This window comes from Trichechus manatus, unplaced genomic scaffold, assembly GCF_000243295.1.
Source record: "Trichechus manatus latirostris isolate Lorelei unplaced genomic scaffold, TriManLat1.0 scaffold00049, whole genome shotgun sequence".
NCBI lineage: Eukaryota > Metazoa > Chordata > Mammalia > Sirenia > Trichechidae > Trichechus > Trichechus manatus.
The window spans coordinates 17,128,873-17,145,642 of record NW_004443985.1 but is presented as its reverse complement, the minus strand read 5'-3'; the positions used below and the strand labels follow the sequence as shown (position 1 = coordinate 17,145,642).

At 39.2% G+C, this 16,770-nt stretch overlaps 1 non-coding gene across 1 annotated transcript; it reads left to right on the top strand.

Annotated features, from left to right (window-relative positions):
- The first annotated feature begins 6,985 nt into the window (after positions 1-6,985).
- On the top strand, positions 6,986-7,094 carry LOC111820764 (U6 spliceosomal RNA). The gene has a single exon (XR_002824286.1). It is a non-coding gene; the product is annotated as a U6 spliceosomal RNA (small nuclear RNA).
- The last annotated feature ends 9,676 nt before the right edge of the window (positions 7,095-16,770 follow it).

Sequence of the window (16,770 nt, the reverse complement as noted above, 5' to 3'; positions counted from 1 at the left end):
TATACATATGTGTGTGTATGCTTCTAATTAGTACATTTTTAATATTATATTTTAATAAACTTTGTATTCTACATGGAAGTTAATTTGTAGAAATCCCAGTTATATAATTGTATGTACATGGCTGCCTATTTGCACTGCACATGCAGACAGATGTGCCTCAAACTTCCAGGTAGTCGTGAGACTGTCAGGAATGAGACATATCCATTGGCATCAGCCATTCCATGGATGGCACGTTCATCTGTGATGAAGCCAGACACACAAGACACTTACACAGTGTTGGCAAAGTGAAAGCCATTATTATTATTTATAGAAAGCAAACAGTAAACCATAACAATAGATTCCCAAAGGAGAACCACTAACCCTACCCCAAATTACCCACGTCTATTCTTACGCTGCTGGGCAGGCTCACCGTGGTTCAGGTCAGATGCCGTGTTCGTATCACCACTACCTCCGACTACCACCACGCTGTGGGAGAGGGGGACTTGCATGGCCCCCGAGGCTTCTGCTCTGCCACTGGGCCTCACTTGCTAGCTGGAAGACCCCTGCACAGGATCTCCCAAACCTCTGCTGCTGGCTCCTGCCCACACTACCTTAGCCTGCAGGGCTCTCTTGCTGCCACGCTACCTGGGCCCCCGGTGCCCGGGGGGGAGGCGAGTAACCCCTGCAAAGGACACATTCAGGCCTCTGCCCTGCACGAGCAAGTGTTACGGCTATTTTAACTCCACTGCCAAGCCTCCTGCTCAATGATGCTCAGCTCTCACTCCGTGGATGGGCAGGCTCACTGCTGCTGATTCTTGCTGTCTTCCGCATTTGCTCTTTCTTCTGGGTCTAGGAGGTTCTCAATGCAGGGACCCAGGGTCCTTGGTCCAAAGGATGTACTCTGCTCCAGACTCTTCTTGATGATAGTGAAGTCTCCCAAACCTCTGTGGGATTAGCCCTTTTAAGCCCATCAGAATGACAAAATGAACCAATCCCTTGGTAGGCCACAGTCACCTTATTTTCATAGTCATAGTAAACTGCCCAATCCCTGCAACAGTTTTATATACCTTCTTTGCATAGTCCCAGCCAATCATTTTGTGAAAATTACAAGACCATGGCTATAAAGGCCATATAAAAGCAATACACTGCACTGCAATAATCGGCCCCCAACACACATGGACTGAGCTACGTGTGCTCACATGTGCTTGAGTGTTAAGTTCATAGTAGCCAGGGTTGTTCAAACTCACTTCAGACGCAGTTCATGTTTCCAAACCCACGTAATACAAAGATTCCTGCATTTAAACATCAGATTTGAAATAAACAATAACACAGTGATTATAAAGACAAAGACATGGTACTTGAGTTACTTCAATTCTGCCATTCTATATGACAACTTAGAATTTTTGCTTATGTTTAAAAGTTTAAAACAGTGAAACAGAATGTAAAGTGCAAGGTGTAATGTATTTGTATTTGGTTAAGTGCAGACTTCAGTGTACACAGACACAGACACACACACACCTCTTTATTTATTTATTCGTTCATTTATTTCACTTCATTATTACAGAAGTGATGCTGAAATATACAGGGAAGGGTGGTGTTGGTCTGTGCCAGATATTAAATATGCTAGATACAGCAAGGCTTTAATAAAGGCCTACTGAATGCAATGGATGAATGAATAATAAACTCAAAATGCAAATAATAATGTCATAAGCATATCATCTAATCCTCATTTGAAGTAAATAAATCATGTACTTTGGAAGGAAATCATTTTAAAATATTCAGAGAGATTCTATCAGATGACAGGATCTCCAAGGCTGGGAGTAGATGCAACACACACAAACACCAGAGGGAAGTAGCAGCTGAATAATTTTCTTTCTTTTCCTATTGTCAGGTATTGTATGTTAATTAAGTCTCAACCGTGTTTGTGAATTCTCCTGCTTGTCTCTAAACTAAGGAAAACACACACACACACACACACACACACACACACACACACACACACACACACACACACACCCTCTCACATACACTCTTGCAGATTTTTATACCAAGGCTCCGGTCCCAGGCTGATGACTGATTAAGATTTCACTACCAATTACATTTTCCATTTTGGAAGCAACTATGAAGCTACCCTTCCTGAAAAAAACCTTAGTCAATTCTTCCTTTTCTCAAAATAAAGAGGAAATTTGAGCACTGGTGTTTAAATTAACAATGTGAAGAGCCACCATGGGTAGATTCAACAGACTTCAAAGCACACGCTACACCCTCCATACACAAACCCCAGGGTACATCTTAATCAATTAATACAGTCTCTAAGGCAAACTGGAGCCCTGGTGGTGCAGTGGTTAAGAGCTTGGCTGCTAACCAAAAGGTCAGCAGTTCAAATCCACCACCTGCTCCTTGGAAACCCTACGAGACAGTTCTACTCCGTCCTATAGGGTCGCTAAGAGTAGGAACCCACTCAACGGTAACGGGTACACATCTAAGGCAAATGACTGGCTTTCATTTCATCTTCTTGAAACACATGTCACATGAACTTTAATTGCCTTTTCTTCTCCTAAGGACTATGGCAGAGGTTAAGTTGCACTGTATACAGATCCCATAACTGATTGATTCAGTTCTCTTCCACAATCTCTTTAAACAGTTACTATTTACCTACAGGGACAAGCTCACAGTGAAAGCTGCCTTTAAATCTAGGACCAGATACCATGGCTCAGGGGGCCAAAACTAACACCTTGAGTTTTGTACAATGACTTCTAAGGCATTACCCCACACAGGAACCATATCTCCTTCATTCATAAAACAGTGTGGACACTAAACTGTGAAAGGGAACACAGTTGGCCACAGACCTCAGCCTTGCTGAACTGAGTACTGATTTGAAGAACAATATTTTAGGTAGACTTTGTTTTGGCCTGGGAGGGGATTTCTCCAATTGGTAACCCACGGTGTCCTAAACACTGAATTATGGAATGGTTTGTTTTGTTCAGATCTGCTTTATTCTCAAAGAAACACAAACGGTACTTTTTTATATAAAATTAAATATGCTCACAGTTCTTCTGGTGCAATTTAAATATGTTTTCAGTATTTCCTCTAGAAATTCAGAGTGTAAAATGATTTGCACAGCTTGCGTTTCTTTTTTTATTGACATAGAATTAACTTTGCTGACTTGATAAAACAAAACTAAATTAAGCCAGAATTACATTAATTTCATTGAAAAAAATAGCTGCTTAAGCTAAGATAGTCTTAGTGGAAATATCCATTTTATGCTTTATTTAACTCTCTGGAGTTTCTCTCTCATTTAAGACTAAGTATTAAACTGCTTTATTTGGATTTTTTGTTTACGTATTAGTTTGGCAAAGAAGCAGTTTGGCTGATACTTTGTTTCCTTTTTATGAATTCAATCCTTCCAAAATACGAAGACCACTGAGCTGACTAGGGCAAACAGAAAAAAAAGATAGCTCATAGCATAAGTGAAGGTCTAATATCTTCCATGTGCACCTAAATGCAAAAAATTCCTATAAATATATAACCAATAATAAGAATAAACAATCCATTTCCTTTCCTTAATAGAGCATTTATGTCTGAAGCCACCTTAGAATCTTGCTCCATGACTCAACCTCATAACTAATCAAACGGGAGGTTTTTCTCACTCCCGTTCTTCCAGTCTTAGAGAAGATTTCACGTGAAAAGTATAACATCCACCCAGCGGTCCCCTGGCCACCATATCGGATATACACTGCCACAAACAATGTTCCATAACAACCACCAAATATCAGAGGCATAAAACAATTGTCTATTGCTCATGTGTCTGGGGTGGTTGGCTAGGTGGCCCTGCTGATCTTGGCTGGGCACATTCATGTATCTTAAGGTTGAGTAGCTGTCAACTCACCTAGGCTGGCCTCAGCTGAGAAGAATGTTGTGACTCAGCTCTGTTCTATGCTAGCCCAGTGTATTAGTTTTCTATTGCTGCCACAGAAAATGACCACAAACTTGGAGGCTTAAAACAACACAAATTTATTATCTCACTATTCTGCAGGTCAGAAATTCAGGTGAGTTTAGCTTGTTTCTCTGCTGTGGACTTCACAAGACCACAATCAAGGTGTCAGCTGACTGGGTTCTTATATGGAGGCTCTGGAAGAATATACTTCCAAGTTTATTCAGGTTGTTGGCAGATTCTATTTCCTTAGGGTTATAAGACTGAGGTCCCTGTTTTCTTGCTGGCTGGTAAGCGGGGGCCACCTGTAACTCCTAGAGGCTTCCCTCTGGTCCTTGCACGTGGGGCCCTAAATCTCAGAGTCATCAGCGGTGCACTGAATTCTACTCATGCTCAGAATCTCTCTGACTTCCACTTCTGCCCTATCTCTCTTCTGCCTCTTCTTCTGCCCATCTGACTCCAGCCTGAGAAATTTCTCTGCTATTAAGGACTCAAGTGATTAGAATGGGCCCATCCAGAAAATCCAGGACAATCTCCTATTTTAAGGTCTGTAATCTTAATTACACCTGAAAAATTCCTTTTGCCATGTTTCACAACATATTCAGAGGTTCCAGAGATTAGGTGTGGACATCTTTGGGGGTCACTCTGCCTGCCACACCCGGGCATGTTGTCTTGGCAATGGCACAGGCACCAGAGAGGGCAAGCCCACTCACTCAAGCACTTTCCAAGCCACTGCTTGCATCACATTTGTTAACATCCCATTGGTCAAACCAAGTCACTGGTCAAGCCCAACATCAGAGTGGGAGGGCACTACACAGTCACGGGGCAAAGGATGTGGATACAGGGAGAAACAGAGAACTGTGATCATTACTGTGATCCACAACAGCTTCCTAAAAACAGCAGAGTGGTGAAGGTGTTAGACATGTTAATCGTCGAGCTCTGAGCACTATGTGGTAGACAGAAGGAGTACGTGGTTTCACAGCCTATAGGTAGTCCAGAATGCATGATCAACTGCACAATCACCACCAGCCATAACATACTGTGAGTGACTATTGTCAGAGACCATGTCTTGTTCATCTTCGGATCCCTAATGCCTGGAATATAGCAGGGGATCAATAATAAAAATAGTATTTATGGCTAATGTTCTATGCTAGGCACTGTATTAAGCAGTGAACATACATAAATTCATACCAATGCAATGAAGTAGATATTATATTTCCTGTACATACACATTTCAGAGATGATTAAATAGAGGCAAAATGAAATGAACTATGCCCAAGGTGACACAACTAATAAGTAGAGCCAGGATATGTTCATGGAAAGTCAATGAGTAGTTGATAAAAAGAAGGAACTCTGAGAACCTCAAAATGCTTTTAAGGTACAGGATTATTTGGATTAAGGTTCAGAAAATAATTCTCAATGACAGCCTTGATTTTGAAAACACTCCAACAATTATACCACTGGGAAACAGCCATGTGTATCATGGATCAATTCAATTAATTTATTGAGTTCAATTATTTACTGAATGTCCAGTATGTGCAAAGCTCAATGCTGGGTGTTTCAAAGATACATCACTATCTTCAAGATCACAAAACTACATATTAGAAGCTCTAAGCACAGCAGTGGGTGCAAGGCAGTTGCTCAGTAAGTGGGAGTCGGCTGAATAAAACATACGCACAAAATTAATATCAATATAGTCGTCCCTTGGTATCCATGGGGATTGGCTCCAGGACCCATGTGGATACCAAAATCAGCAGATGCTCAAGTCCCTTATATAAAATGGCACAGTATTTGCATACAACCTGAGCAATTCCTCCTGTATACTTTAAATCAACTCTAGATTACTTATAATACCCAATACGATGTAAACGCTATGGAAATAGTTGTTATACAGTACTGTATTGTTTAGGGAATAATGATAAGACATGAGGCAAACAGTGCTAACACAGGGAGTGCTGGAGAGAGACTGGGGATCTGTGAAATGGAGGAAGGATACAGCAGGTATGCCTACATATCACTTCAAGGGTAGTGCTCTGCAGGCAGCAAATTCAAATATTGCTTTTTGGAACTTTTTTTTTTTTTTTTAAATATTTTCCATCCGTGGCTGGTTGAATCCATGGATGCAGAACCCGTGGATCCAGAGGGCCAGTACTGTACTGTAAGTGCAAGATGTGTGAAGGTGACTAAAGCTCAAGGGCTGGTGAGATTAAGGACATTTTCATATAGAAGGTGAAACTTGGGTGTAGACATGAAGAAGGGATGGGAAACAGGACTTCATCCTGAAGACAATGTGTTTCAAGATCTGTGTTCCCTTTGTGCCTCGCTCCTCTTCATTCATTTGAAACTTATTTATTGATTATCATGACTTATTGAGGTCTTGGGGATACGATGGGAAATGACACACCTGGCTCTCATGGCAAGTTTATTGCAGTGGAGAGACAATAAGAAAAACAAATAAATAAATAAATACAGCAAATATGGATTGTACTAAGTGCTGTAAAAGAAAGTCATATGATTCAGTAAGAAAGGATAACAGGACTGGTGGGACCTTATTTTAGATGATGGCATTGCCCAGTCCTCTGTGAGAGGGTCCTTTGAGCTGGGACCTTAAATATGAGTAGGAGGCATCCATGGGAATTGCTGAGCACTCAGTTTAAGAGCTATACTGCTAACCAAAATGTCGGCAGTTTGAATCCACCAGCTGCTCCTTGGAAACCCTACGAGGCAGTTCTACTCAGTCCTATAGGGTCCTTATGAGTCGGAATCGACTCCACGGCAATGGATTTGGTTTTCCAGGCAAAGGAAAACCAACTACCAAGATCTGGAGGTGGGAAAGAACCAGGAGTGTTTGAGACACTGTCTGAAGATGAGTGTGGACGGTACAGAAAGTGAGGAGGAGAGTGGATCCTGGTGACACTGGAGAGGTGGGCAGGAGGCAGATCAGGCTGGGCCTTTTGCCCACGGAAAGAAGTCTTGGTTCAGAAGTAAATAATTAATGTGATTTATTTACATTTAAAGATCTCTCTTGCTGCTATTTAGGGAATGGATTTTCACAAAGCAAGGACAAAGTTGGGGTGCTTGCTTCCGCAACCCATATATGAAAATTTGAATGATGCAGAGAAGACTAGCATGACCCCTGCACAAGGTGGACATGCAAATTCATGAAGCATTCCATATTAAAATAATTTTAAAAAAAGAACAAAGTTGGAAGTCCAGGTAGCAAACTGCTGTTCGGATGCGAAATTAACATAGAACAGAACAGGATGATGGCAGTAGAGGTGGGGAGGATGGACATATTTGAGATGTATTTTAGTGACCGAATCAGTAATCTGTGTTAATGAGTCAGAGGGGTAGGGGAAGAGAGGGAGACAAAGGCAGAATTCTAAGATGATGCTTAGGTATTACCAGTGCAACACTGCTAAGCCACTCTTTTTTTGTGTGTGTGTGCTTTAGGTGAAAGTTTACAGCTCTAGTTTCTCATACAAACATTTACACACACATTGTTATGTAACCCTAGCTGTTACCCCTATAATGTGACTGCACATTCCTCCTTTCCACACTGGATCTCCTGTGTCCATTCACCCAGCTCCTATCCCTTTCTGTCTTCTCATCTCTCTTCCAGACAGAAGCTGCCCATTTAGTCTCGTGTATCTACTTGAACTAAGAAGCACACTCTTAACAAGTATCATTTTATGTCTTATACTCCAGTCTATTCTTTGTCTGAAGAGTTGGCTTCGGGAATGGTTTTAGTTCTGGGTTAATAGAGAGACCAGGGATCATGTCTTCTGGGGTTCCTCCAGTCTCAGTCAGACAATTAATTCTGGTCTTTTTACTAGAACTTGAGTTCTGCACCCCACTTTTCTCCTGCTCCATCAGGGACTCTCTGTTGTGTTCCCTGTCAGGGCAGTCATTGGTGGTAGCCAGGCACCAACTAGTTCTTCTGGTCTCAGGCTGATGGAGTCTCTGGTTTATGTGGCCCTTTCTGTCTCTTGGGCTAATATTTTCCTTGTGTCTTTGGTGTTCTTCATTCTCCTTTGCTCCAGGTGGGTTGGGACCAATTGATGCATCTGAGATAGCCACTCATTAGCTTTTAAGACCCCAGATGCCACTCACCAAAGTGGGATGCAGAACATTTTCTTAATAAATTTTATGCCAATTGACCTAGATGTCCCCTTAAACCATCGTCCTCAGACCCCCACTCCTGCTAGTCTGTCCCTCAAAGTCTTTGGTTGTGTTCAGGAAACTTCTTAGCTTTTGGTTTAGTCCAGTTGTGCTGACTTCCTTTGTATTATGTGATATCTTCATTTCACCTAAGATAATTGTTGTCTATTATCTAGTTAGTAAATTCCTCTCCCCCTCCCTCCCCACCCTTGTAACAATCAAAGAATGTTTTCTTCTGCGTTTAAACCTTTTCTTGAGTTCTTAATAGTGGTCTTATACAATATTTGTCCTTTTGCCACTGACTAATTTTACTCAGCATAATGCCTTCCAGATTCATCCATGTTATGAGATGTTTCGTGGATTCATCATTGTTCTTTATTGTTGTGTAGTATTCCATTGTGTGAATATACCATAATTTGTTTATCCATTCATCCGTTGATGGGCACCTAGGTTGTTTCCATCTTTTTGCCATTGCAAACAGTACTGCAATGAACATGGGGATACATATATCTATTTGTGTGGCAGCTCTTATTTCTCTAGGACGTATTCCAAGGAGCAGGATAGCTGGATCGTATGGTACTTCTATTTGTAGCTTTTTAAGGAAGTGCCAAATCAATTTCCAAAGTGGCTGTACCATTTTACATTCCCACCAGCAGTGTATAAGTGTTCCTGTCTCTCCACAACCTCTCCAACATTTATTATTTTGTGTTTTTTGGATTAATGCTAGCCTTGTTGGGGTAAGAGGGTATCTCACTGTAGTTTTGATTTGCATTTCTCTAATGGCTAATGATTGTCAGCATTTCCTCATGTATCTGTTAGCTGCCTAAATGTCTTCTTTGGAGAAATGTCTGTTCATATCATTTACCCAGTTTTTAATTGGGTAATCTGTCTTTTTGTTGTTAAAGTTTGCAGTATCTTCTAGATTTTAGAGATTAGAACCTGACTGGAAATGTCGTAGCCAAAAATTTTTTCCCACTCTGTAAGTTGTCGTTTTACTCTTTTGGTGAAGTCTTTTGATGAGCATAAAAGATTTTTAGGAACTTCCAGTTATCTAGTTTCTCTTCTGGTGTTTGTGCATTGTTACTTATGATTTGTATTCTGTTTATGCCATGTATTGGGCTCGTAGCATCATCCTTATTTTTTCTTCCATGATCTTTATCATTTTCAATTTTATATCTAGGTCTCTGATCCATTTTGAGTTAGTTTTTGTACATAGTGTGAGGTATGGATCTTGTTTCACTTTTTTACAGATAGATATCCAGTTATGCCAGCACCATTTGTTAAGGAGAGTGTCTTTTTCTCATTGAACAGACTTGGGCCATTGTCATATATCAGCTGCTCACAGGTGGATGAATTTACATGTGGATTCTCAATTCTGTTCCATTGGTCTATATATCTGTTGTTGTACCAGTATCAGGCTGTTTTGACTACTGTGGCTGTATAATAGGTTCTAAAATCAGGGAGTGTGAGGCCTCCCACTTTGTTCTTCTTCTTCAGTAATGCTTTAATTATCCAGGTCCTCTTCCCTTTCCATATGAAGATGGTGATTTGTTTCTCCATCTCCTTAAAAAATGTCATTGGAATTTGGGTCAAGATTGCATTGTATCTGTAGATTGCTATGGGTAGAACAGACATTTTTACAGTGTTGAGTCTTCTATCTATGAGAAAGGTATGTTTTTCCACTTATGTAGGTCTCTTTTGGTTTCTTGCAGTGGTGTCTTGGAGTTTTCTTTGTATAAATCTTTTACGTCTCTGGTTAGATTTATTCCTAAGTATTTTATCTTCTTGGGGGCTATTGTAAATAGTATAGATTTGGTGATTTCCTCTTGGAAGTTCTCTTTGTTGGTGTAGAGGAAGCTGACTGATTTTTGTATGTTTATCTTGTACCCTGATACTTTGCTGAAATCTTCTATTAGTTCCAGTAGTTTTCTTGTGGATTTTTTTGGGTTTTCTGTGTATAAGATCATATCATCTGCAAATAAGGATACTTTTACTTCTTCCTTACCAATTTGTATGCCCTTTATTTCTTTTTCTAGCCTAATTGCTCTGGCTAGAACCTCCAGCACAATGTTGAATAAGAGTAGTGATAAAGGGCATCCTTGTCTGGCTCCTGTTCTCAAGTGGAAAGTTTTCAGCTCTCTCCATTTAGGATGATGTTGGCTGTTGGCTTTGTATAAATGTCCTTAATTATATTGAGAAGTTTCCCTTCTATTCCTATTTTGCTGAGAGGTTTTTTTTTTTTTTTTTAATCATGAATGGGTGTTGGACTTTGTCAAATGCCTTTTCTGAATCAATTGATAAGATCATGTGGTGCTTGTCTTTGTTTTATTTATGTGATGGATTACATCGATTGTTTTTCTAATGTTGAACCATCCCTGCATACCTGGTATGAATCCCACTTGGTCATGGTAAATTATTTTTTTGATATATTGTTGGATTCTGTTGGCTAGAATTTTGTTGAAGATTTCTGCATCTATGTTCATGAGGGATATTGGTCTGTAATTTTCTTTTTTTGTGGTGTATTTACCTGGTTTTGGTATCAGGGTTATGCTGGCTTCACAGAATGAGTTTGAGAGTATTCCATCCTTTTCTATGCTCTGAAATACCTCTAGTAGTAGTGGTGTTAACTCTTCTCTAAAAGTTTGCTAGAATTCTCCAGTAAGCCATCAGGCCCAGGGTTTTTTTTGTTGTTGTTGTTGGGAGTTTTTAAATTACCTTTTCAACTTCTTCTTTTGTTACAGGTTTATTTAATTGTTCTACCTCTGTTTGTGTTAGTTTAGGTAGGTAGTGTTTCTAGAAATTTGTCCATTTCCTCTAGGTTTTCAAATTTGTTGGAACACAATTTTTCATAATATTTTCTTATGATTCTTCTAATTTCAGTTGGGTCTGTTGTGATATCACCCATCTCATTTCTTATTCGGGTTATTTGCTTCCTCTTGAGTTTTTCTTTTGTCAGTTTGGCCAGTGCTTTATCAATTTTGCTGATTTTTTCAAAGAACCACCTTTGGTCTTATTAACTCTTTCAATTGTTTTTCTATTCTCTATTTCATTTAATTCTGCTCTAATTTTTATTATTTCCTTTCTTCTGGTGCCCGAGGGCTTCTTTTGCTGCTCTCTTTCTACTTCTTTGAGTTTTAGGCTTAATGTTTTGATTTTGGCCATTTTTTCTTTTTGGATGTGGGTATTTATTGCTGTAAATTGACCTCTGAGCACTGCTTTTCCTGTGTCTCAAAGGTTCTGGTAGGATGTGTTTTTATTCTCATTTCATTCTGTGAATTTATTCCATCCTTAATTTCTTCTATAACCCAGTAGATTTTAAGCAAGGTGTTGTTCAGTGTCCATATATTTGACTTTTTTTCCTTGCTTTTCCTGTTACTGATTTCTACTTTTATGACTTTATGGTCAGAAAAGATTCTTTGTAATATTTTGATGTTTCGGATTCTCTTAAGGCTTGCTCTGTGGCTTAATATGTTGTCTATTCTGGAGAATGTACCATGTGTGCTGGAAAAGAATGTATACTTGGCTGCTGTTGGGTGGATGTTCTGTATATGTCTATGAGATCAAGTTGGTTGATTGTGACATTTAGCTCTTCCGTGTCTTTCTTGAGCTTCTTTCTGCATGTTCTGTCCTTCACCGAAAGTGGTGTGTTGAAATCTCCTACTATTATTGTGGAGCTGTCTATTTCTCTTCGTTAGAGTTTGTTTGATGTATTTCGGAGCCCTGTCATTGAGTACATAAATATTTATTATGGTTATGTCCTCCTGGTGTATTGACCCTTTAATCATTATACGGTGTCCTTCCTTATCCGTTGTGGTGGATTTTGCTTTAAAGTCTATTTTGTCAGAGATTAATATTGCCACTCCTTCTCTTTTTTGATTGTTGTTTGCTTAATATACTTTTTCCATCCTCTGAGTTTTAGTTTGTTTGTGTCTTTAAGTTTAAGGTCTGTCTCCTGTAGGCAGCATATTGACGCAGGAGAGCTGCGGCAACACGATTCACTTCAACTAATGAAGTGTGGGTACAAATGATTTTATATCTTCCAGGTGAAAGCATTTAAGAGCTGGTGAGAGAGTCTTCATATCCTCTCTTCTCTCATCAGCCTGAAAGCATGTACTGTGTGCAGGAGCCATATAATCAAAACAGTCTGGAATACTGAGCCTCCATTAGGAGAATTGCCTGAAGAGCCACTCAGAGACACATTAGGCTTTGTGTATTGTGCTAAACCATTTTTTGGGGGGTGGGGGGCATGAGGATGTTTGTTTCTACAACATAATCTAGCCTAGACTGTCTAATACAAACTTTATAAAAATTCTGTTACTTCATGGGAAAGTATGACATGGAATATTAGCATCATATCCCTTCCACCACCAGTGAGTCTCTCATTTGCTCAACCACTGCCTGTTTCTTTTCTGAAAGCTGAGTGCATGTTTGTTTTTTTTTGCAATGGACTCAATAAAATAAAGCTTTATCAACATCTGGCATTTCAGCATTCTGTAGTATAAGTGTTTCCCTATTTTTCTTTATCCTGCTCTCATTTCTGATATAAGGCCGTCTTTGAATAAATATTTCCAGGATCAGACCTAACAATGTCTGAGAAGGAGGGAAATAGGAAGCACTAGTGTTCATGCTTCCTTTTCTCTGCAGTTTCTCTAAACTAAAGTTCAAAGTTTGGCCTGGAACAATTTTTCTAAAGTTTATCTTTCCCTTTGGCAGTTGCTGACCTGACCTGAGATCTTTTGAGTTTGAAAGAAGTCAGAAAGTTTTCGATTCTTTTCTGAGGCCTGGACCTAATTGTCTTCCTACTTAAATCTGATAACAAATCCTGTGTTAACATCCTTATTTGGGAAGAAGACATTTTTGCTAGACAACTGAACAACCTATAGTACAGAAAAAAAAATCCAGATTTATCCTCTCTAAAGCATCTTGACCATGTACTGCCCTGAAAGCTTTCCATTTCTCTTTAGGTAATGTTTAGACAGTTTTCATTTCAGTACTTTGTGACACTAGCTATTTCAAGCACTAGAAAATGCTTGGCATTGTGCATTAGGATTATTTTCTACAAAATATCAACATACTGTCAAGTGACAAAATGTTTAAAATAATGACACAGTATGTTTGCAATTGTAAGGATAATACCGAGTAAAATGTTGGAATAAAACTGGAAAAAAGGCAACTTAGAATTTATTTTGATTTAAAAAAATGCAAGTAGACTTTTGAAAATTGCTAATGTTTTACAATATATGTTTCAAATTACATTCTAAGACTCACTGAAAATTTAATAGATAAAATTGCCTCTTATAGCTAGAGAATTATTCTTAGAAAGTCTGAGAAAATTGAACTATAAATGCTCAAAGACTCAGATCTGACTTTACAACCACCTATTTGTAACACTTATTATATAGCACTCAACCTTGATATGATTCAAAAATACTACAGGGTTATATTCCACCTCTTTGTGGCTAAGTCGGCTGTATAGAGTATGATAAGAACTCTGAGCCTCCTTTAAGGTTTTCAAGCAATCCGTCATCATTCCTGTGAGGATTGTGATCTATAATGAGAAATTATGATATTGATGTGGCCAAACTCTGTGTATATTTCATATCCTCCCAGAGGGTACGAAAGCCCCTTTCCAATGCAGAAACCCATGAGGGTTACACTCATTTTGTCACACCTTCCAGATGAAAAGACAGAGCCATAGGCTTATAAACTTCATGAGAAATTAGTATGTTGCAACATGTTCATGGACTTTAGTCTGGGTCAGTCCTGGGATTTAGTAGAGGTGGTGGGGGGGGCATCAAGACAGCCAGCAGTGAGTGAATTCTATGAAGAAAAGAAGAACCTGAAACCTGTTGGATGATGGCTTAGTCCTTGATGTTCAAAATGTGGTCCATGAACCAGCAGCTTCAACATCACCTAGGAGCTTGTGAGAAAGGCAGAATCTCAGGTCCCACCCTAAAGCTTCTGAATCAGCTTTTGCCATTTAATGAGATCCCCAGGTGATTCTTTTGCACATTAAACTTGGAGCAGCACACAGTTGTACACAATTAGCTTTTCGGATTAGGGCCTCAAACAAATTATGTTGCTTCCAAATAAAATGACGAACCAGGTAGGAATCTACAATTCTAGAAAGTATGTCAGCTATTGTTATGCTCCACTTAAGGTTTGGTAAGATCATCTACTTAAATTGTTATCAATATTTCTTTGGTTTTAAGTTGTAACAAAGGTGATGCTAATGATGGCTAACTTTCTTTTGCCATTAATTAGTTTTTATAATTAAATGAAATATAATAATTATATATTAAATATATATTAAACAAGATATAGGAATAATAATAATCTGTTTTATTGAACATACAATGCTCGCCAGACACCACGCTTCGCGTTGGAAATACAGAGGAGGAATATATTCCTCAGCACCATCTAGCACTCTTCTCTGTTTAAAGTAAGAAAATAATGGATAATTTTCCAGGACAGGGATTGTGACAGAAGGAAGAGTGTCTTTTAACCCTATTACTAGATGAGTTCTCTCTTTCCTCTGGAATCCCAAGCACATTTTTTTAAATAAGTAACTTGAGTAGAACTCAGAGTGTTCTCTATCTCTTTGAGTTTTAAATAGATGATATGGCTTCTCAAAGTAGGCTTCCCTCTTCATTTGCCCCACTGCCTAGCATAGCACCTGACTCAGTTAAGTGCTTTTGACTAATGATCTGAACTGGCTTCCCTTCGAGAGAGTGCTGGAAACCTGCCTTTGGCATAAGTCAATATTGATCATCCCAATGTTTGACATTCTATTCAGAGTAACTACTTGCATGGTAATGTCATGGTTAGTGTCACTGTCTCGGTACAGTGTTTACGATTTCTTGTGCTTGGATGCTGGATAATGACACTAATTAAACAAGAGAACAATAATCACAGCTGCCATTAATTGAGCAGCTAGTTGTGTGAAACACTATAAAAACTATTTGAACAGATGCTATTTAATCTTCACAATAGTATAATGATCTTATCAAATGACTTATGATAAAACTATACCTTTTACAGAGGAGGAAACCGAGGCTCAGCGAGCTTAAATGATTTGCACATTGTCACAGAAGTACTAAGCAGCAGAGTTATTATTACTAGAGCCCGGTTTTACCTGACTCCAAATGCTATACTAATTGACCATGTGCATCAGAATTAATACCAACAACGGTGATGACCATTTCACACATTTCTGTACAATTTTACTTTCAAAGTATTAGATCTAGAAATGGAAGAGAGAACACATTTCCTTCAGAGATAGCAGGACTTTGAGAAAAACTTCTCTCTTTTCACTGAGCAGTTAATATGCATTAGGAAGTTCTGCTTCATCCTTTCAAGCAAAATGCTTCATGTCCATTTACTAACTCACCTAACAAACAAATTTTGAGAATATATTTGTCAGATGTTGTCCTAAATGTTAGGGATGCTAAGATGAACAAGACATAATCATTGCCCTCAAGTTGCTCACACCATTGGAGACACACCTTATGACCCACAAACCCTAAAATATTCATCTACTGGCCCTTTACAGAAAATGTTTGTTGACTCTTGTGTACATGAATGTGAAAATCAGGAAGAGGTCAGAGCTGGGGATTATCAGAGAACAGATACTATTTAAAGCCATGAGACAGGATAAGATCACTGCAGGAGTAAACAGAGGTCTGAGGACTGAGCTCTGGGTCACAGCTTTGCAAAAAAATGGCGCCCAGTGTAGTGGTTAAGGGCAAGGGATTTGACATTGGAGGCAAAACTACCAATTGAAACACATTTCAGCCAATTACCAGCTGTGTGTCCTTGGCCAACTTATATTAAACTTTATGAACCATATATAATCCAGAGTAAAATACCCTCTAAGGATATTGTGAGCAACGAAGGCGCTAAATCAAAAACCAAAGCCATTGCTGTTGGGTTGATTCTGACTTATGGTGATCCCATGTGTTACATAGTTGGCTGTAATCTTTACAAAAGCAGATCACTAGGCCTTTCTTCTGCGGCACCACTGGATGAGTTCAAACTGCCAACCTTTTGGTTAGTAGCTGAACGCAGACTACCTATGCCTTAATTCATATGAAGTCCCTGGATGTCAGTGAAAGCCCATAAAGGAAAGTGGCTAGTAGCACAGACTCCTGGGATAGAACCCCCAGCTCTGCCAACTACTAACTGTGTAGCACTGGCAAGATTCTATTCTCCATGTGCCTCTCTTTCCTCATCTGGAAAAAAAAGTTACCATGGAGTCGACTCCAACTCTTTATGACCCCATGTGTGTCAGAGTAGAACTTTGCTGTGCTCCATTGGGTTTTCAATGACTAATTTTTCAGAAGTAGATTGCTAGGTCTTTCTTCGGAGGCACCTCTGGGTAGATTCGAACTTCCCACCTTTTGGTTAGCAGCCAAGCACATTAAGCATTTGCACCACCTAGGGAAACAAGCTGGGGATAATAATAGGACCTACCTCATTCGTTCCTATGATGATGTCTGAGTTAATTCATGGAAAATATTTAAAATAGGGTCTGACAGATAGTAAGAGTTATATAAGGGTTAGCTGCTATTAGCCAGTTAACAAGAGCAGTTGTTATTATCCGCTCAAGAGGCCACATTTCTATCTGCAAGGGCTTTTGCATTAGAGAAACATACCGGGGAAAAAACTCACAGGGGAAATCAAAACCAAGCTAACTA